Raw genomic sequence first — 23,160 nt, forward strand, 5'->3', positions numbered from 1 at the left:
AGTGAGGGTAAAACAGAGCAACAAAAACAATTCTGAAAACAAAGTATTCATAGGGACCTCTTGTGTCTAATAAAATATACCAATATATATAAAGCAGCAGTGTAGGCTATGGAGGGGAGGGGAGGGGTGGGTGTAGCAAATTAGTTCCACTAAGCGAGTTGAAATACTAAAAATTGCCACTGAGGTTTCATTGGAATATGGATTTAGTTCCACATTCTCTATTTTCACACCCTCTCCCAGGCAGAACCTACCTACCTACTTACAGCCCTGTAAACATAAGTATGTTCCAGCGCTGGTGACAAGCCAGTCTTTTTTTGCTTTAATAAATGCTTTAGAAATATTATTAATATTAACAATATTATAATAAAGTAACAAAAATAGATAACAAAATTCACCACAAAAACTACATGAATATTTTGAAGATAAATACAGCGATAAACATTCCTATATAGGCTGAGGTCATGAATTAAGCAGCCAATAGGATTGGAGAGATTACACGTGAAAGCTATTACACCAATATGTGTGTACTTAATCCTGTGTTCGAATTGGACTGACTGTAATTGCGCAAAACAGTTAAGTGATTAAAACAAATTAACTCAAACTCTATGCACAAACTTAATCTCTTAATTAATAATAACAACGTAACAGACACACATTTATCAAAAGTCAAAACCTGTGAGCTTCGTCGTAAAGTATTCACAGCACATCTAAAGGATTTTCTTTAATTAGGGAAAGTTTGCCGCATTGTGGAATAATTCATCACAGAATAATAGATGTACTCAGTCACTTTGCAGTTGTTTTTTACACATGAAGCAATATGGCAGTATACAGTTGTGATATTTGTTAATTTTACTTATTTTATTTATTCAAAACTCATTTTAAACACACTATTGTATTTATTACCTTTGATAGGCCTATACGAACCAGAATTATGATAAAAATATAAAATCAGAAAATTACGTTCAATTCTATTTCACTTCTACTATATATTTTAGGATTTTCAATTTATGTAATGTGTATAGATAGATATCTTAAAAGAATTTGTGATTTTTTAAAGAATTTCCAAAATGGAAAAGGAGAACAATTAAGCTGTAGGCTAGCAGGTGCTGAGGTAATATTACAGAGCCTGCAGCCCACACTTAAAATGGCATTATTTAACTCCCAGCCAAAATACAGTACATATTTTGGTCTGATAATTATAATTACCACCATCAAAGTTGACTTAGTAATAACAGTTAAAACTGTTGTTACGGTTTTTAGTTACAGTTTGCAACTAATTTTATTTTTATAGTTAAAAATTAATGTTGGTTTTCTTAAAGTAGAATTTTAAATCAACATGACTTTTGTGAATTACAATTCTGAAATATGAACTTAACCTTCAACATCTTTTTATTTTCCAACTGCATTCATATTATGTTGGATTTGTCTACACATGAATTCAAACCAAGATCATGCATGGTTAAAAAACATGTAATCTATCCAACATCAATTTAAGTACATCTCTATTTTACCCAAGATGTAACTAAATTCAGTACTTAACTCGGACTTGAGCCGAAAAGTGTATTAAATCCATAACAAATTTTTTGATATCTAAGAATTATCTTTTAACTAGCAATAAGTTGGGATATTTGGGCCATAAATCATTTTTTTCTGAAGCTATGAAATTTAAATTTGATCAAGCTTTTTCTGAAATTGCTTCCAGTAAAATCATGCAGGCTAAGAAAAAAAAAACATTCTTAATTTTTTCATGTTTTGAATTCCAGAGTGTGACCTTAAAATTAACCTGCAATTATTTTGAAACAAACCTCTCTGTCATAGTTACTATTTTATAATCAAATCAATTTGGCAAAATGCCAATGTACGATTCGTAATGAGAATGTAACGATTACACTCTGGTGACATTCTACACAGGTAGGATGTAATAATGACATTTTAAAAGTAATGAAGACATCATTTACAAATCATTCTAGGTTCTGGAGGTTAAATTTTATAAATCAACAAATTAATTGACTAATGTATGTAGGCCTACTCATTAAAATCAATGGGCTTCTGTTTGGTAACAGGACACTCAGGACACTACTACTAATACTATACATACAGTCATTATCAACCTATCCAGAGAAGATGACACTTCATTACTCTCCTATCCTCACCATCTGCTACAAAATGTTCCTCCCTCAAAAATTACTAAGCAACTGCCATTCCTAAGGTGAAGGCCACAAGAAACTTTTGAGGTGATAAACTTACCTTTTTTGTTGGTTATTTATACACAGCAAAGCCATGATTTTTAATAGCTCTTGCCTAGGCTAAGGATGGGAAAGTGTAGAATATAAACATGGACTAATATGGAACATAGGTATGCTAGACTGGATTCCAGGCATAGTTTCAAAACAGATTCTTCCAGCGAAGAGCCTAGCTATATGCATAGAGCAGTTAGTCTGGTAGGAACATTGGTAGGCACAAACTGAATTATTTTTTTAGGACATAGGTCAGGGAATTTTAATTAGGTCAAATCCTCCCTTGAAAGACCACTAAGGTAGACATACCTTAGCTAGACCAATTTCTTTTTATGAAGATTTGATATAATGACAAAACAAAAATAAAAAGCAATAATAATATTGATAATGACAATAATTATAAATAGTAATTTTTTAATTTTCATTTTTGAATGAATAATTTTTTTTACTTCAATTAAAAAATACATAATGAAACACATAGACCCTATACTGTGTTCCAACTAAACGATTATCTCAATTTTTAGAACAAAATCTTAGAAAATATTGATAAAAAAATGTATCTTTAAATGTAACTTGACACAGAAATATTGTTTAATGACCATGGAACAGCTCCACCTGAATAAATGTAATTACTATAAAGATTATGTCCGACAACCGACACATTGAGGATTACAGTACAACTGTAAATTGTGAGACTTACTTTCAACTACTGAGTTTTTGTAAGTGTCACATGTCTAAATAAAACATATATCAACCAAACATGGCTTTTTGAGATATGAAGAGCAATCAATGAAATAATACACATTCTTAAAAATGTATGAAATAGAAGTAAACAATTAAGAAATGTTTTGAGTAAGTGATATACTGTTTTGATATTGTTTTTTTTTTTAATGTATTCCATTGTGTTAGTTTTGGGTTCCTCATTGCCGGATATGAAATAAAATAAAATAAAATAAAAAAATAATTTAATTATAAAACATTTACTTGTACCTTGTTTTACAATGTAAAAATACACCATTTTACCATGTACCATTTTTATATAAATTAATATAATTATTAATAATTTATTCATCATTTAGTATATTGCTTTTTAAAAATATCTTTCATAATAAATCAATTATTATCAATATATTTGACAATTAATTTTTCCTTGCTGAGCTTCTGAGCATACAATTCAGACGAGCAAATTTAATGATTTATTCCATAATTACTTCAAAATTGTATTTTTGTAACATTCTTACCAGTAGGCCTTTCATATGCAAAAAAATGTTGTGTTTATGGATGAAGAGGAATAATGGATAACTTTCTAGCAACTTCTGTGCATCAATCAACCAGACAACGTCCTGTCACTGTAATATATATTTACCACAACTCATAAAATTGTGATAACTTAAACAGCTGGCATGAATTTAGAAACAAGCTATTGACATTTATCAGAAGCTTCACTGTGCATATTGAAAATGATCACAAGTTTTAGTGTAGTATCATATTACAATAACAACAAAGCCTGCAATAAAATGACATTTAGATTTCAACTAACAATTTATTAAAATAATTATGTAGTCTTCTTTATATTATTAGTCATAAAGATTAGTCTTAAAATAGTGATGAACCAGCTACTTGTGGCATCTTACCATCCATGTAAATTGTGATTAACTTCATAACAATGTCTTCTCAGAAATCAAGTAACCACAACATTCTAAGATGCCATGCGAAAATTGAATACTGAAATATCTCTATGACTGTACCAGACATAAATGTTGACTAAATACTTAAGAATCTTTTACAAAATGTTTTTCACATTCAACAGCAATCTTGGACAGATCCCACAATTAACATACAGGATGGGATGAACTGATGGTCTATTAAGTCTCATAAGGTTTAGGAAATGGCAGTGAGTGAGTCATGATAAAATTCTTGACACATCAGAGGATTTGAAACCAGATTCAAAGTGACTACCAAAACAGTTCTTGTAAAAACGTCTAATGTTTTGGCACCTCAATAAAGAAAAAGAAATTAAATGCTAATATACTTTAATGATGCTATCATTTGATGGTGTAATCATAATGTGTCTACTTTTTGGTGTAATCTAATCAATAATTTGACTAAGTCGTTAAATAACCATGACATCACATAGGGTTATTTTTCTATGACATCAAGAGAGGAAGTGATGAAATCTTGATTCACATGATAAAATATGCCATATAATGATTACTATTAATAATTAAATAATAATAAATAATAATAATTAAAAAACTTACAAGTTTATCTCATTGTTATTTATTGTGTAAAATCGAATAAATAAATTAATAAATAGTGAAGCATTTACCAATGCTTTGATTAATTATTTATTATGATTAATTCACATAACCATTACTTTTCGTATGGTGGTCAAGTTAAATATTTAATTTTAAACTATTTAATTATTTTCAATGAATAGAACTTAAAAAATATAATTTTCACATGTTTTAATGATATAGGCCTACCTATGAAAAAGAACCATTAATTAACAGCATCTGTTGTCCAAAGACGGATGAAATGTAGCAAGCCAATAATAGACTGAATTAGTCACCAAAACAAAGCTTCTGTAGTGGGTATAACATCAAAACAAACCACTAGGTGGCAGGTTTTTCTCACAATAATAAGCCTCCGCTCGAATAAATTTTGACATTTTTAAACTCCTCAAACTTTATTTATTTATAAATTTTATTGTAAAATAACTTATCAAAAACATTTGTTAAATATTCCTTTAATGAACATCAGGAATATTAAAAGTTAGATTTGAAATGGAGTGAAATAAACAGATGGAAAACTTGAGCATGTTTGCATAGCCTCGTTGCATGAAAACAGGCCTAGCCCTTGAGTCACACAAATGTTTTTCTGACTCAGTGGTCATCGTATTCAAAAGAATCATCTTATTCTACAAATTTAGCAATTTAATTTTGTCCTAAAGTTTAAATATTTCATACAGAAATTGCAACAAAATGACTTGGTGACAGTATTTAAGCTAATTATATACCTCTAATCAACAGCTATCGCCTTAGTCAGTGCCGGATGTGGCGAGTCCTGCGAGCGATAGGCCTAGGCCCCCTAGAAGACCCAGTGCCGGATTAACCATTAGGCAAATAAGGCACAAGCCTTGTGGGCCAGGCGAAAATGATGGGCCATCAAAAGTTGGACTACAATATTATTTACACTCTATTTTCCGGTATTATTAGGCCAGAAAACTCGGAGACATTCTACTGTTAGAGTTGTGGCAGAGTAACGCTTCTCTCCGACACGAAAGATTCTGTAATCACGGTAGCTGGGGTTTTTACATTTCGTAATTATTACCATGGGGTCCATTCAATTAACATTTTTGGGCCATTTCCAAAATGTGCCTTGAGGCCAGACGATGCTTAATCCGGCACTGAGAAGACCTCTCGAACTCTTTTATATTTTTAGTCTTAATGGAATATGAAAATAAAATAAATTTTAGTCTCATGAATCTATGAATCATTCAAAGTGTATACGTTGTTATAAAAAGTATTCTATGCTAACTTCAATACATTTTAGATGATTTAATATACACCACTTTCTACTTCAGTCAATATGCATTTAGCATAGCTCTTTGGACTTTGTGTACACTTTTAAACCCACTTGGCGAAATTGTGATGATGTCATCCTTGGTTACTAATTCGGTCTAATGAAACTTACTTTGGGAATGAAGTCATCTGAGTAGAAACAGTGATGTCATAAGGTATAGACATTCCTGAACTCCTTGTAGGATTATTCACTAAACTCAAGGAGGTCTGTCTAGTAAACATTTTAGGTCCAAGTGCTCCACAAATCATATTCCTTTTGAACACCATGATTAAGATATCACACTTATATCTCCATTAATATAATTGATGCGTTTACCAGGTGTTCAATTCTTTGTGTGGGAATATTTATGTATCATTATCACAATTATTAAAATTAATACTCAGGAATCAGGCTCTTATCCTTACTCATTTACTTCATTTCTAGATGTGTATGCCACTAATTTTGATTTAGGAGAATTCTAGGATTAAACATGATCTTTATTTAAAAAGATATACAGTATCCTGCATTAAAGAGTTATCCCTTGATAGAATATTACTAATTTTTTGCTAATTTTCATCATGGAATAAAGACTTATAAATTGTTAGTGACAAGGGTTGTGGTCAAACTAAAACATCTGTAATCTATCATAACTCATTGAACCCATCACCTTTGCAACTCTGTAAAAAAGCTAATCAACATCTTTACATTTTATTGCAAAACTCAAGTCTTTCAATATCAGCACTGAGGTCTTGCTATTATTTTTTTAAAGTGTTATATTAAGCAGGGGCGGATCCAAGATTTAAAAAAGGGGGGTTCAAAATGTTTTCCAAAAACACCCCAAGATGAAATGGGGTCAAAATTTTGATTCCTAGATGGCTGTAAATGAGCTTTCTCGACTTCTGAGGAGTCTTTTAATGACCTTAAAGTTCTTCAAAATTCAAGGTTTTCCCCCTCTTGAGAAAAGGTCAGGTAATTTTATTTCATTCTTTAGGCCTATCATAGAGGGAAAAAAAATCAAAGACAGGCAATATATTATCATATTCCAACAACATTGAGTAGTTAGATGTGTAGTCTTTCTTCCATGGATCGGAGAACCGATAGGCCTGAAGAATGCACTTTCGTGCATAAATTATTACGACGGTGAACCAAAAACAGTGTGTATTACTTAATTGAAAACTAGATGGGCTAAGCCTAGTTTGTCTGATCTTCCAACCATTTATTGCTCTCTTATTCTTCCATATATTAATTATTGCAATATTGTCTGGGCTAACAACTATTCTTCCAACCTAAATAAAATACATCTTCTTCCAAAAAAGGCTGCCTGTCTTATTTCCAGAGCACATGATCTTGCCCATTCTAACAAATTACTTTCTAATCTTCATTTGTTAACTGTTCATGACATTAATAAACTTCAGCAATGCCTTTTTGTTTATAAAAATATCTATTCTCTTCTTCCATCAAACTTCTCTTGCAATTTTATTCATAATTCTTCATAATTCTTATAATACCAGGACCTCCAATGAAATCCATCTTCCCCAGTTCAAGCTAACACTCCTAAAGCATAACATACGGTATAGTGGATTGAAATTATTTAACTCCCTAAAGAAATTTCATCTGCCCCTTCAATGATTATATTTCAAGCCTAATAAATTAAAAACTTATTTCTTCTCCTTTTATGATTAATTTTCCTCAAAATTTGTCCAGCTATTAACCAGTGCTTCTGTGTCATTTGTCCTCTTTTTTTCCCCATCTTTCCTGATGTTTGTCTATTGTCTTTTTTTTGTTTTGTTTCTGTTTTTGATGTGTTTTGAAATTTACTATTATCATTGTTTATTATCCGACTAGCTCGACACAAGTTTCGGTTTAACCTTTTAAACCGAATTTACTTCCAGGGCTGGTGCCTCTTTCATTGTGTGTGTATATATATATATATATATATAAAACAAAAAACTCCGGAGAGAAAGTAATAAGTTGCCAGGTATATATTTATTTAATAGTGAGCAAACGTTTTCGGTTATCAACCTTTGTCAAGCTTTGCAATACACCTTTTGAGCTTGACAAAGGTTGATAACTGAAAACGTATACACATCTAGATGTGTATCAAAGAAAGATGAAAGAAATAAATGTTGCTGAAATGAAAAATGAAATGATGTCTAGGTAGTTAGCATGCCTTTTGAAAGCCAGGATCCAGTTGTATTTTGTTAAGTTTCTTCACGGGGGGAGGGGATTCCTCCGAACCCCTTGAACCTCCCTTGGATCCGCCACTGTTAAGTATACTTAATTGTATTTTATGGTACAACTTATCTGTAGCTGTAATTTATGGCACAGCAACTTATCTCTGGTCAATAAGCATAAAATACTCAGAATCATGAAATCTGCTCGTAAAATTATCGGCTCTGATGTCAATAATTTCGATGACATATATACAAAAAATATATTGTAGAAACTTGATAACATAATTAAAGGCATGTCCCATCCTATGTTCTTGCAATACACCTTTAATTTTAATAGCTCCGGTCATTTACGTCCAATTAAGTGCAATACTAACAGATTAAGAAGATATTTCATTCATAAATCAATCCATATGTACAATGATGATTTTAATATATAAACTACAGTAACTAACTCTTGTAAAAAATTGCATCATTTTGTATATTCTTTTTCATTTATGTCCTTCGATTATTTTATGTCTAACTTTTATACTAATATTTTGCATTGGGAAGACACATTTTACTTGTATTTTATGTACTAGTGACAATAAAAGAATCTTGTATTTAGTATATTTTATTCATCAATAATATTATATGAAAAGAGAGATTCTATTGGTAGTTCCTCATGAGAATGCAAATCCCATAAATCCTTGTTCATCTGTTTTCTAGATAATGATCCACTGATTCTAAAGGATGTAAAATATACGCACCACATTATCATTACTTTGATTGGCATGAAGAACATCTTGAACTGGACTGCTCCAGTGTTCTATTCTGATGTTTTATATAAAATAAATGCAACATCTGCCAAACAACAGGGTAGGAAGTTCAGAATATGTTTTAAAAACATTGATTGATCAGACTACATTTCACAGTACAAATAATGACATGATAGGCAGTCTAGGATATTGTATCTATATTTTCAACAAGGATAGCCATATGGACTTGCCAAAAATGATCACTACACTAAAAGAATATTTACCACAGTGGTATTAAAGACTTTTTGGCTTGTAACTAATATATTGCACAAACCTGTGTGATGACAGAACCAGGAAACAAAAGTGCTGTTCTTAATACTAATGATCAGAAAAATGACCATTAAATATTTTATTATTTCAAAAATTACTGTTCTTATTTTTTATTTACATTCTGTTCTCTCTTTCCCCATTGTTCTTCCTTGCTTTACTCCTACAAGGATTATCGAGGAGGTAAATTAATATATAAGCGATCACTGCTTGAGGCCTTAAGAAATAATGTTATCTATCTCTTTCCAGGAGTATCAATGAGAGGTAAACTAAATATAAACCAATGTGAAAGATCTGGAATGGTCTCTGCTGGTTTACGTAAGAAGAAACGGAAAAGATGGGATGGCCTATTGCGAGCAAGGAGAGAAGAAGCCAGCAGGGCCAGCAAATTTCCCCTCCTTAGTCAAGCATAAACCACCTGTTGAACAAATGCCACTTGAGGTTGTTTGACTATTCAAATACAAATATGAGTCATAAAAAAATTCCAGAGTAAAAAGGGGACTTTTTCCAGCCCATGGCTAGAGGATAGGGGCTACTACCAAGGATCCACTTTGAGACCAAAGGCAGAACAAAAAAACATAGCTCTAATGATCTGGGAATAATTTGAGAGCTCTACTATGTCCTCTGATAAAACTCTATGATAGGGACTAATTTGAATTGAGTAGAGGGAGCGTGTGGTGCAGCGTGTAAGGTGTTGGACTTCAGATCGTGAGTTAGAGACCGACGCTCGTTGCATGCTTGTGTCCTTGGGCAAGACAGTTTACTTACGTTTTCCTCTCTTCACCCAAGAGTATAAATGGGGGGGGGGGTCATGCTACTAACCTGCTCGTCGGTGACCCTGCTACAATAGTTACAGTCAATTAATAATAGAAACTAGAATCGATTATACATGAAATACGCGAAAAAACTATGTAGCTCCTGTGATTCATACAAACGAACGAATGAATTGAGTAGGTACATGTGTAATCTTTTATGCATTCTTATAATGAGCAATTACAGGCATGAATGTAACTGGGGACAAGGGGCTGTTAAGGGCCCAGTCGAGGTAAGGGCTAAGGACATGGGGAAAGTATCAGCAGTACTAATTTTATGTTTATCCCCTGATAATGGTAAGCATATATCACACAGCTTAAATCAAGCATTATATTGCACAGTATTCTATATTAATATTGAAGAACATTATTTTTTTCAAATAGTTTAGACACACATTTTGCACATCTCAATTTTTAATATATCATGAGGTATTTTGTGTCCATTAATTATTTATGACGTTTCCTGCCGAAGCGACTACACATGAACAAGTAAACATATTGAACACGTTCCAGCTGAAAGATTCTGAATTTAAAATGTTGCGGTTTAAAAACAACAAATGCGTATAAACAGATATTGAGTAATTGCAACTTGATACATATTTAAAACGTTCGGTTTTCATCATGAGATTACAGTTAAATCCCGGTAATGCAGATTCCTCACAACAAAATCAAGTTTCTTAATTTCTAAGCCAAATAATAAATAATATATATTTTTTCTGCATTCCCCAATGAACAAGATAATTGATATGACTTGATTGGATTTATTTATATTATAGTCACAAAAGTTAATGTATAGAAGACATATTTTAAATAGTAAAGATATTTATGACAGTCATTCCTATTATAATCTGTACTGAAAATAAAGAGAAACCAACCATAAAAACAATTTTAACAATTTGGAGATATTTTCTTTTAATTGAAACAAGTAAGTAAACCAATGTGTGAAAAAAATCTGCTTTCTGTCCTTAAATTTATTTGTCAGATATCTATAATTTTGTAGGATTTACTTAATACACAACTTGATTGACTAAACCTATATATATTATTTTTTAAGAATAAAACTCCCAGTAAAAGGTAGCTGAATAACATTATTCACTGAAACAAGGCTTCAACAGTGAAATATCAACTTAAGATAGGAAGTTAAACAACTGGTGCACATTCCAATAACCTAATGGTTGCGATGACGGACATGTGAAAGCCTAAAGGATGGGGATCCATTTTCAGTAATGTCTTGTAAGATAATACCATCAATTAACAAGACCAGGTTGATTAATTAGACGAAATCAGTATCAATTACTACCTGACAAATTATAGGATAATTTGGAAGAGTGCAACAAGACTGAAAAAGAACTGCTGCTATAAAAAAACTCTTACTAGGCTTTTTGATACCATAATTGTGGTACCCCATCCATTGCAAATATGGTAATACCAACTTAATTCACAAGCCACCCTGGTTGTAACCCATTAATGTGATTTGCAAAGAATATTTTTTAGTGACAATTTATAAAATATTTTAATATAAAAATATTACCATTTCATTGTTCACACTATACAACATCTTTAAATATTACATTATCAATTATATATTTAAATATCATATACAACCTGAGGCTGTATTGGGTTTAAATATTTGGAAAAACCAAATTCAACATATTTTCCAAAAGTTTTTTTTTTTGCAAAGAGGTGTACCATACCTTTTATATCGGAACTTTCTTAGCCATCAACAACAAAATGCTACAATTTAACTTGTTCTCTTCTTTTAATATCCCACAGTTGTAAAGACAATCCTAAATAACTTTCCACTTTTGCAACAAAGAACACCATAAAAGTTTCTTGAAAAATGTTGTAAGGAAGATGAGATGGATCAAGCCAGAAGGTGCAGCAGTTAGTGCGTGACAATGAAGTGGCAACTAAAGAGACAAGATGTTTTCACATAGCTCAGGTAGATAACTCTCAATTCGGAAGTGGCCCTTGAAGGTATTTATTCCTGCTTACTTCGGCTGCAAATTCTAAAATAGGACATCTTTTCATATTCTGTGGTCTAGTCAAGCACATAGAGATGTGTGTTTTGATTGGAAAATGAAACAGAAGATTCCATTGATAATTAGGGAAGTATAATAAAAAAGAAATTCTGATGGATTGAAGCTTACATAGATAATACACTTATTATTTCTCTATGATTGAAGTCATCCTAAAGAACAGGAAACAAGAGTAGCCAAGCTGACTAAATAAATATTGTTGGTATTATTATGCCCTTTCATTTCAATTATTTAAAAAAACAATTATCAGTGCTGTAAATTCAATTACCGATATAATTAGACTTAAGAGCAAGGTCACTTGAAATATAAACATATCAAATCAGAAATGTACTGACAATTTGATATTAGCCTTAAAATCATAAAAAAGTAACATCATACTGTATTAATTATATTTTGTAGGCCTACTGTTATGTTATGGAACTTGTTGGATAGGACCTTCCATTTATTGAAAAATATCCCTCACAGATACAAACAAAAATACAAAACTATATTGCTAAATATAAAAAAAATGTTTTATAACATATATTATATTTGTTTAAGAACATTAGGCATATGTTATAGAAGTTGTTGGATTACCACCTTCCATTTATTGGGAAATATTCCTCATGGAATACTGTATTGGAAGATACGAAATTCAGAAAAGTATAGAAAAATTATATTGCTAAATATTTAAAAATGTGTAATATTAACATTAAACATAAAAATATTTTAGTAGTGCAGCTGTGCACAGGATACACCCCTATGGTATAATGGAGGATTCTGGTGTTGAACAGAGCTCCGTGGTAGTCTAATATATGAATTATGGAAAATATTTGCGGCAACTGTTGAGGACTTAAATTTCGGTGATGCCTCTCTTGAAGTATCACTTTTAAATGAAATTAGTGCAGTTACGAACATTAACAGGCTAAATCAATAAACTAAAAAAACATAAGACATGTCAGAAAATTATAAACATGGTACAGAATACGGTACGCCTTGAAAATGAATGTACAACTTTTGAAGCACATAAATTCTGTTACAAACATTGTAATAGAATTTTTTTGTTGATTATGTATTGCTTAATGTGTTGGGATTTGAGACTAATTAAAATGTTATTCATAAATAAAATTTAATAACTTTAATAAATTTAAAAATTATAATTTGAAAGCCATCTGGAAAGTTTAAGTAACATCACATTAACACACATCACCAAAACTTTACAATAAAATCCAACATATACTGTTACTATTCTGCTTTTCTTTAACAACATCCAATAATATCATTATAATATAAACATCACAGTCTTGTCTTTACCTCTCCTCCTCCCTCCTTCTCTTATACATAATTTCAAATTCTGAGATATATGCTAACAATAGAGTCATCAGTAAATGACCTATGTGTTGCTGTTCACGCAGCAGGATGGTCCGGCCTATGTGAATATGATACTTTAAAGGCATCTTTAAACCTTTAAGGACAATTTGGTACAAAACAATTTTCAGACTTAAAGGGATACAGTCTATACTTTAAGAATTATCTTCAGTAATGTAATGTTAAATTTATATTAATATCAATATAATTTTATTCATCACAATCAAAATCATTTGGCTTTCTTCGTCAAAGATATGGAAAACAATTTCTTAAGGATTTATACCACCCAGGCTGGTGTGGCCATTACTCTTTCTTGGCATCCTAACCTACTATAGATTATTTTCATATGTTACCTTCTTGACTTTGATTCACAAAACAAAGAACCTCCATTGGATTTAGTCATGAACCCAAATTATAAATTAGGGTACTGATCAATCAATAATAATCAAATATAATATTACTAATTTTTATGATTTTTATTTCATAATTATTCATAGATTCCTAATCAAAAGATAATAACTATTCATTAAAAAACTTATTAGGAAACAATAAATATTGTGAGAATAAGCAAGAATAGTTAAAAAAAAAAATTTTTCCTTGACATAACACAGTCCCTTTAACAGATCGTATCGCTTATATTATAAGGGAATGCCCAGAGCTACGCTGGATATGTTTCTTTTTACTGTTTGAAACATTGGACACCAAATTAGCGACGAAAAACAACTACTTATAGAACTGATCAAATTCTAAAAGTATTTTTGGTGAATTGAGCCAAAATTAGTTCTTCGGGCGAGACAGTTTATTTTGATTAAAATAGGACACAGCAGATTTAACCATCTTAAAGCAATATCAAATTTCAGTTCTGTTTTCATAAAATGATTTGCCATACTATGATTCCAGAAAGATAAAAATCTCAAAATTATTTATTTTAATAAGGGTATAAGAATTAGATTTCTCCACCACCATTTAGGTATAAAAAACTACAGAGAATGAAAAACAAATAAATACTGTAATATTTTGTTATGAATTAATGTTCTTAAGTTTGCCAGACAAGTATTTCAAAGTTCTTTTTTAGGATAAATCAAAAGTTTTTAAAACAGGTAAATAAAATTTTTAATTCAATAATTAAATTCTTGAATTCTTACGAAAACATCTCAATACATCTCAACACTTCTTTGTAATAGCCCTTTTCTTATGCACTATACAACTGTCACAAATTCTTCCTGATCAAAGTCAGCACAGAAAGGAAGCTGCACTACTGTGAACTATAGAGGGTGCTAATCAAATTTCAGATCTCAATCCCTTTCTAAATTTAACATTGACTGATAATAAACTGATTAAAATATTTTTTTTTCATTAAATGCAATACACTGGACCTTACACAATCAAAATTATATCTCTTGGGCGAATCAATGGGCCAAGCAGTAATACAGGGGCATGAACACTGGTGCTCAGTAGCCTGGGGCCCCACCCCACTGAGATTTTTAAAATCAGAAACAAGACCTCGATGGGGACCGTGTTTCCTATTAACGTTATTATTTGTATTGTTTTAATACATTTCAATTGCTTTTCATGCTGGGGGAGGGGGTCTAGCTACAATGGCATTCTGCACCCCTAAGCAGTGGTGGAGCCAGCAGGGATTCCCCTGGCATTCAACGCCATGACGAGTTATTCAGCACCAAAAAGGGAAAAAAATGTGTTGATCACAATTGCGGCTGTTTGCCAACGCCACAAGGTTCCACATCCAGTAGTGGTGGTGCCTGACCTAATTTGGGCCAAATATAAAAATAGGGTCTGTGATAATATTAACACTCCCAGAGGCTCAAGTCAGCTCCTTAGTTAAGACTCCCCCTCCTCCTGCCTCGGACACATCGGACAACTTGTCGGTGTTTCAGGCGTGGTTGACTAGTAGAGTTTTGAATAGAAGTGCAGTACTGTAATTGAATACATAATTAATTTTAGAAAATGAAAATCGTCTAAACTCATCTTAAGTTTGTAATATTTCCAAATAATACAATTGTTTCATTATTATTTATGTAACTGTTTGTGTTTCAGATGTAGCAGGCCAACACATTCATGTTTAGAATATTTCAAATATCATTATTATTATTATTATAAAATGACCGTCTCATTATGTAAGTAATATGAATAATCATTTTTTTTTTAATTTTGACCATCAAAATATAAATTAAACTATACAATGTTTAACGATTTTAATATCACGTCAATCCACTTAGTTTGTATTGTTGCTTTTAATTTGTCATGAACGGAAATAAACTGTGTGAAATAGGCCAGTACTACAAGTTGCCTTGTTACAGTGAATTCAGTGAGAAACGTTCCTACAAATAGGTTCCCAAGATACTTTTGGGAGAAGCAAACAATAGTCTGATTCTCTGTGATACTTGCCAATTCAGGAATGTAGATGCGTTGCTGCTGCAATGATTCCAATAATGTACATAATTATTTGTTTTTCTCTCTCTACAGAAACATTCTACAGTGCTCATGACATTGGGATTAAGATTCAAAATATGCCTATGAAGCAATTTGTATTTTTTTAATAATAAATAAATGTTTGAGCAATAATTATGCTTTATGTTTCTAGCAATTTTTGTTTAAATGATAAAGTAACCTTATTAGATAGGTCAATTGACAGTGAATAAAGTGAAATCAAATTAATTTTGATTCTAATAAATATTACACAGTAGGGAGATTTTGTTTGAATGATAAGTGATACTGTAGTTGTACAGAATCAGAATTAATATTGTTGTCTTGAAAAACATTACAAAGTCATGGAAATTGTTTTCTTTGTTATAATATTATAAGTCAGACTGATATAAGTGTAACAAATAAAAGGTGTTGTCCAATTGATCGAAAGATATGACACGCAATTATTAATTGCAGGCAAAAAATGGAGGGAAAAAAAAGTGTCATTTCTCGCCAGTGTTGCTGATTTAAAACACCCCTCATTTAGGATTCAGTTAGTGGAGTTTGCTTGGATACAGATTACTCCGATGCTAAGGTTCATTTCAGTCCCTTTTGTTGTGGAATGAAGCTCCAAAAGCACCACTATATAGCAATAAACTATTCAGAACACTGATGCAGTAGGTTATAGGTTATTTTCCTACCTACCAACTGTGGCGTAACTAACGTAGGTTCAGGCGGATTCAGCGAACCTGGCCCCCGAGTTCAAGAACGGTGTTTTATTTTTCACTGAGAGCGGTATGATACTATTTCTTTATCAAGCCAAACACTAAATATATGACCTGCTTAGGTTTCTTCATCTTTAAATGATAATAGTTTCGTAATACTGTAATTTCATAAGCATTAATTAAAGTATGGGTCTCAAACCAGACTCAGAAACAACTGGAAGATGTCTGATGAAAGCAGATAGTTCTAATTTAGATTAATTTAGAAAACGTATGATGTACAGTATATAATAATACTATAGTAATCAATATTCCTGCCCCGAAACTTACACTCAGAACCAGGATGGTGTCTGGCGCACAGGGATATTTCAGTAAAAAATATAAAACTGTACAATATTTAATTTCAGAAATTAGTTCTGGCCCAGGATGATGTTCGGCAGGAAATCGATACTCCTAAAAATTCCAGACCCCAAATCGTGGCGAAAAAATAGGCAGTGCCTGTCTTGGTTAGCCCAATTAATTAGCATAGGGTAGGAATGGTTTGTAGGCCTAGAAATTTTAATTATATACAGTACAGTGCTGGATGTACAATAGTACTAAGTACCCTACGACATTCAATCAATGGTTTGGGTTGTCTAAATAATTACTTTCATATCACGTTCATTCATAAACAATGTTTGAAACATGTTTCTGATTGAACCCGCTTCACTCAAAACAATAACAAACAATTTTTTCGGTCCTCAAAGTCACGTGAGCAGCTTCACGAAAGTCGCAAAAACATACACATGGTTGGTGAACTTGTTGAAACTTGCTGTACGACGTCTGGTTCCCGGTGGCTAGTACCGAGCTGCAGTGGTATGATTTTAGAATCACAACTTGTGAAATTAATGTGTGCTATAAAAACAAGGATTTTCTTGAAAATCTTTTTTTTTTACTTGAATTTAATAGTAGAAAGGGACACGTCATTTGCCAATGTGTAAACTTTCTATCAAGTGGTATTTCTCAGTTTGTTTACAAAATGTGTTGCGTTATGTTACATGCTTCGCTCAGTTGGATGTCAGCAGTAATGACTTAGGCCTAGAATTACAAATATTTTTAGCTCAATACACGCTGTTATTAGTCACGTCTATATGATAACTGAATAATAGATAAATATACCGACGAAGTACTTTATTGTATTAAATTTTATTAAACTTAAACTAAACTGTTTGTTGAAAATTACAGCACGACCATCGTCAAGTGAGAAATGAGGATTTCCTTAGCTAGAGAGTAATGTTTCATTGCAGCTAGTTAGCCAGAACAGTTTTGAACTTAAAAATAGGTGCGCCATATACGCAGGTGACACAAAAAAAGCGCGATATTTTGCATCCTAATTAGGGGTGCGGTTTATACACAGGTGCTGCCATACAAAATTGAAATTTGCGAAAATAACGTGTGAATATGGTGACATGGTCGAAAACCGCAAAAATTTACGCACGCAAAAATTACCATTTTACAGTATATGGTGGAAATGGCTTATACAAGATTTTAAAATAACTATAACAAAGCAGATTAAACAAAGTATCTGGATTATTCTAAAGTTTACAATATGTTATTTGATAAACTACAGATTGTCAATTGAATCCAGTCAATGACAAAAAAGGGCTCTAGTTTGACTCACTTACTGCAGCGAACCATTTAGTGAACAAAACTTTCATTACTGTAAGTTTTAAAATTAAACAATTTACAGTCGCCAAATCGACATCTGCAAGAACGTCATACAATTTTGTTGTATTAAGGAAAACTTTTGAATTTATTACCATCATTAATTCTATGAGAAATCTGTTGTTTAAAATTCAACCAAAATAAAATATATTCTATTTCTTTATTGCTCTTGTGAGGATATGAATTACTCAGCCTAAAACTTGCCACAAATCTCTTATTTTTGATTATTTTTCTCATTCTAGACTGCGCCACCAACGAATCAAGTATGGAACGCCAATTACATTAGGTATGGCGCACACTAAGTGCAATAAAGAATGAGTAACCCAAAATTAGGGCCTGGAACCCAGGCTACCTAAAACTATGTCAATTACTTTCACTTGTTTGATAAACCAAGTTTTAATCACCACTATATTATAGTTTTGTGAAGAAGTTTTACTAAATTCATTGATACTGAATTAGACTTCTTATTTTACTCATTATATTGTTTTATATAAATTGTAATTATGTTAGTTACAGATTCTATTGGAAAAAACTGTTTCATTTAATATTTGATTAGTCTCTATAATTATGCATAAGAATTTCTCCGATCAGCCTCTGAGGATGATAGACCTTGGGGAGCATTCTCTCTCTTCGGATCGCTTGTTTCATTACGTGTCATCCAATTATCAATATTTTCTTCGCTAATTAAACTTTTCTCTTTGTTGACTGGTACTATCAAGTACGTTATCTGTTACGTTCTATTACATAAGTAGACTGTAAATTTTAAGATATTTTTATATAATAATTATTATTCATTATGTTTTTTTTAAAGAGTATGTTTACTGATGAGTCGTAGGCCTATCGCATCCGTACAATGTTAGTTATAACATACAATTGGTATTTTTCTGCCAATTTCAGGCTCTTTGTTTTTATTTTACACACTTTTCAAAGATATAAAATTATTATTGTATAGCAGTATATCATTATAATGTAGATGGTATTACAGTCATACCTACTGCACGTAAGGTAGAGGTAAGACCAAAATAATTACAGAACCCTTTTAAACATTACAGTAATACTTTACTGTATGTGACTAGCATATGTTGGTCCTTATAGTCTATTTTTAAAAATAAAAACCTTATTTGACAGTTACCTCAGCCTCAACTTTAGCCTTAGCATTCTTATAAAATGTGTATTGTTAGTTTCTAAGCAATCAGAAAGTAATTGCTTTTGGTATTGATTGCGTTTATGACATAATGTCATATTAGAAAAAGAATATATTAGGTGTACTTAAATTTATATAACCTGTCGTATTATATATGGAACAAGATGAATGCACACCAGTGCAACAACAATACCCACTGTATTGATCTATAGGCAACATCTACTGTTGTTACAGTTTCTAGGCAACTAAAGAAAGTAATGAGTTTTAGTATTGATCCTGCACATACCGTAACCCATTGTAAGTTGACATAAAGACTACTTTAAGAGCACACAGCCTATAATAGTAAACTTAAATAACAATGTTGTCCATTCAGATGCAAATACATGTGCTAGCATCAAATAAAATTAGATCAATACCATTTTGATTCCTTCATCTGAGTATGAATAAGCCAATTTTTAGTTTAAACTGCGCATGCCCTTATCCAAGGTCAATCGACAAACCTGTGTTGTATGTTTATTTATATTGATTGACCTTGATACAGGCATGCGCATTTCGACCAGAGGACGATTGTCATCTGCATAAGTGCTGTTTTTCGCACAATTGAGCGACAATATTTATTTGAAGTGATATACGGTTGTTTGACATAACTAGATTTCTTTCTTTTATTGTTTATCCTGATTTGGGGACAATAGGCTTTCTTGGTAAGCAGTTGCTCCTTATTCTGTTGCTAATAGTTGTAAATATAAAGAAATTTGCTTCAGTGTGCTACAAATTGGACTTTTCCAGGGAAATAGTTGTGTTTACGCAAACTAAATGCCTTGACATGAACAGGGCGAGGCTTGTTGCTCAAGATATTTTTTAGGTTGTATAGAATACAGAAAATGTGCTATGTTAATATGTGTATAAGTCAATCAGGCTGTGCCAGCTATCAAGCTATATGTGTACACCATTTCTAGATATTCATCTATATATTTTTGATGCACAATTGAGCGACAATATTAATTTGGAAGTGACATACGGTTGTTAGACACAACTAGATTTGGAAACAATAGGCTTTTTTAGTAAGCACCTGCTTCTTATTCTGTTGCTAATAGTTGTAAATACAAAGAAATTTGCTTTCAATGTGCTTCAAAATCAACTTTTTCAGGGAAATATCTGTGTTTGCATATTAGTCGATTAAGCTGTGCCAGATATCAAGCTTTATGTGTACACAATTTCTAGACATTAATCTTTATATTTTTTATGGAACGTATAATATTAAGAATAAAATCCTAATCACATGTTTTAAATCTTGTAAATGCTAGGTGCAAAAAGAAAATAAAAATAATCGTATCATTTACTTACCTTGTATTCACGCTTGGTATGACATGCATACTTGCAAACTGTAAAGAGAAACAAATATTTATCATACATCATACAAAACTATAATTATCCCAAAGTCTTAAAACTAGTAGGTCATAATCCACAACATGGTCTGCAAACAAAACTGTGTTACTGAACTGTAGCTGAAAGCAAAATTTTTACTTAATATCTAAATATTGTCAGTTGCGAATCCGGGACTTTTTTTCTGGGGGACGCCAGAAGCATCCAAAGACCTGGCGTTTAAAAGGGAAGAGGTTGGTGTGTTCCTTTATCTATTCACAGGAGTAACAAATGTGTTTCGAAAAAAATGACCTTAACTGACTATCTATCTAATTATTTTTAGTGGCTAATAGCTGTAAATAAAGATATATTCTTAAAAATTATCAAAAACTAGTGGTCTCAATTTTATTATATTTCTAATGAGTTTTTAGTTTTACTATGGAATCTGATGAAGTATAAGCGTTAATTTTTTTTAAATGCTAAGTTAATAATTTCTCCATAAACACTACTTCAACAATTATGATTTGTTATTTATATACAACCCATGAATAAATGTTCAACTCATGTAGACCTATATAAATCAATATATGATTGTTTTTAATCTTTTTAATTGTTATGTATTGATATTTACAATTATGTATAAAAAGTGTGTGTTTGATATGAGCGCCATACCTGTTACAAGTTTCCTTTAGGACAAATAACTTCTGAATATGAATTTAATCTAAAAAAAGAGCCAGTAAGCACAGATAAAAAAAAAATATTAAAAAATTATTGCCATCATTGCTGTTTACATTATTTTTGCTGCCATGGATGACGCTGAAATGCACCTGCTCACCCTCCAATTCGAGACCCCTCTAATTCCATACTACCCAAATAACAATCCTTAACCTTTCAACACAAAGCTGGCCCACTAATTGGAAGCTAACCCCGAGACCACCCCAAGTTTTCTGGTTCCAAGGGTGGTATTGAATTGGAAAATTGTATTTTACTTGTTAACATCCTCATCACCTTAATTTTTAAATTATTTTAACATTCTAAATGTTTGCTTGCATGTTTTGAGACCATTTTTATATTCGGTACTTTACACTCCCCAACCATTATTATGAAATCATAAATTTACATCATCAAAGACCATTTCCCTGCTCTTCCTTGATAAAAATAATAACCTTCAGTATTTATATCATAGGAAAAATCTACAATCAATTTTGAAATATTGATAAATAACACTTGCTTGGGTCAACAAACAATATAAACTAAAGTTCACATTTTAACACACAGGAGAAACATGTATAGGTGTAATTTTTGCCCTACCTGACGTGGAAATGTACCGAATACTCAGTACATTTGAAAACAACTGCGATCTGGAGATCGTGGGATCTGGAGATCGTAGGTTCGTGTCTCACCTGAGAACAACTTGCGATTTTTTTCGCAGTTGTTTTCAAATGTACTGAGTATTCGGTACATTTCCACGTCCGGTAGGGCAAAAAATTACACCTAAAGCATTCATGTAAAGCATTGTACAGATATAGATCATGGGTTCTTATCAAGATTTCTAATGAAAATCCCAAAATTCTATGTGCTATGCAATCTATTAAACATCACTAAGCACACAACGTTACTTGATAAAATATAGAACTCATTTATTTATGGCATGCGAAAACCTACAATATTCATATAAATAGTGTCTAATCTAATTTTTTCTCTAAATCTTGGATGAGATTATCTAAGACCAGCATCACAACAAAATTCATGTACGCTGGACCTTACAAAACCACTCCCAAGAGAACAAAACTATATCTCTCAGATGAGTCAAAAGGTCTAGCAGTTACACAGCGGTGCCTAACACTGGTGCTCAGTGGCGGAATCAAGTTGGGGCCCATCAAGCCAGGCCCCCACTCCCCAAAATTTATAAAAAATGGAGAAAGAAAAAAAATTATATTCATATTGTAAGTCTGAGAGTGCCACTTCCGACCATTTTTGTGTTTACATACATTACACTCCCAAATTATTAAATCATAACTACATCACCATAGAACCATTTGCCAGCTCTTCCTTCATAAAAAAAAAACAAACTTTAGTATTTACATCATGTGAAAATTCTACAATCAATTTTGACATATTGATAAATAACACGGTCTCCACACTAGTTTGGGTCAAACAATAGCTAAAGTAAACAACAAAACTCAAAAGATGGTGAAGAGCCCAGTACAATCTATTATTTGTGACAATTAAATTATTCATGCATTAAAGCATTGTATAGAAAATGTCATTAGTCCTTATCAAGTTGTCAAATGAAAAAACCAAATGCTATGTGCTCTGCGACATGTAGATCTGCAAAACAGCGCTCCCAGGTACCGACAATTTATTTGCATAACAGAGGGCCCACATTACCAAGTTACACCCCTGTTAAAGGTAAAATGCAATGGCCATGCTAATGTCATTCACCGGGAAGTAATCTGAGATAGCAGATTGAAGATACTGGTAAGGAAATATATATTTTTTTTTAAACTGGCGCTGGCAAAACCAGTCGTTTGTTGGAAAAATCCAAAATTGGATCCAAAATTATTTTT

Source organism: Anneissia japonica, unplaced genomic scaffold (genome assembly GCF_011630105.1).
Source record: "Anneissia japonica isolate Jap-2015-1 unplaced genomic scaffold, ASM1163010v1 scaffold2994_len2133135_cov197, whole genome shotgun sequence".
NCBI lineage: Eukaryota > Metazoa > Echinodermata > Crinoidea > Comatulida > Comatulidae > Anneissia > Anneissia japonica.